We start from the raw sequence: 1,351 nt of genomic DNA on the forward strand, positions 1-1,351 counted from the left end.
GACATGGTTTGAGTGCTGATTTCACAAATCTCTCATCAAAACAGCCTTCCTCCTAGGGCAGGGAAGGGTTGGCTGCTCTGACTGGCAGCTGCTCAGGTGGGGCAGGACAGGGATGTGGGTCTTCCACATCTTGCGCTCCCTGGGATTGAAACTCCCCCACTCCCCTTTATTAGAAGAAAGGGTGGGGGTGATACCCTGCTCCCTCCCTCCCTCCCTCTTTGTTTCTGAAATGCAGACAGGGAAGGGGAGCAGAAGAGGCAAACCTTTAACCAAGAGAAGCTCTGGCGGCAGCAGAGGGAGTCTGCTGTGGTCCATTATTGAGGTGGGGAGTGGGGCTCATCACTGGGGTGTGGGGGGAGTTAAACTGGAGCTAACCGAGGGGAGATTCTGAACCTGAAGAGCAAGTGGCTACCACCAGTGTAAGCCCACAAGCACAAACATGCGGTGAGAGGTTGTATTATTTTAAAAGCAGTGGCTGCAGTTTTCTCTTAGGCTGCTTCTGCCCCAACCTCCTCTTGCAGAAACCTTCCAGGTCACTCCAGGGGCTCTTCTCTCCCCCTCTGGGGAGGGGGGAAGGAAATGGGCAGGAAGCTTAACCTCCCAGGCCAGGATGCTGAGGCAGGGGGAGAAGACCCTCTTACAGGAGCCTCCCCCGCCCCTTGGCGCCTTCTAGAAGTGGTGTCAGCTGCAGAACTGGCCTCTTCCTCCAGCTCTGATGCCCCGAGCCTCACACGCCCCACACTTCTCCCTGCCCCGTCACCCTCAGGGCTGCCACCTGCCAGCTCCTCCCTGCTCTCTTGTCCTGGCAAGCAAATGCTGGCACCCTCTGCTAGGCCTGCCCAGCTGCAGAGACAGAGCCCACCTCTGCCAGCAGTGAGCTTTGGGGAGGGGGAGAGAGAGAGGGAAGGGCTGATTGGAAGAGAGCCCCTTTGAACACACGAGGTGCCAGCAGGCACCCGGACATTTGCAGGGCAAGAAAAAAGTGTGTCACCTGTGCCAGGAAAGCTCAGCCCACTGAAGGCTGAGCATGCTCAATAGCCACAGCATTGCATCTGTCCTTGGGCATAACACTGGGAGGCTCTGGTGGGTCTTCCATCACCTGGGCTGTGCTAAAAGAGCTGTCAAGGGATGAGAGATGCTCCTCTACCCCATTTCTTGGCCCCAGAGCAGCCAATATTCATAAAACACGCTCCCTGTAAAACAGCTAAATGATGTCTAAGGATGCTCAGTTTGACAGATAGTTGGAGGGGGAACAGAATGGAGTATCCTGGAGAAGGGACTGGCCGGCCGGTTCCCTCGCTGTCTCACACCCTGACACTGTGCCACTTTGTTCTGCTTCCCCCTTCCTTTT

This window comes from Podarcis filfolensis, assembly GCF_964270895.1.
Source record: "Podarcis filfolensis genome assembly, chromosome: 15".
NCBI lineage: Eukaryota > Metazoa > Chordata > Lepidosauria > Squamata > Lacertidae > Podarcis > Podarcis filfolensis.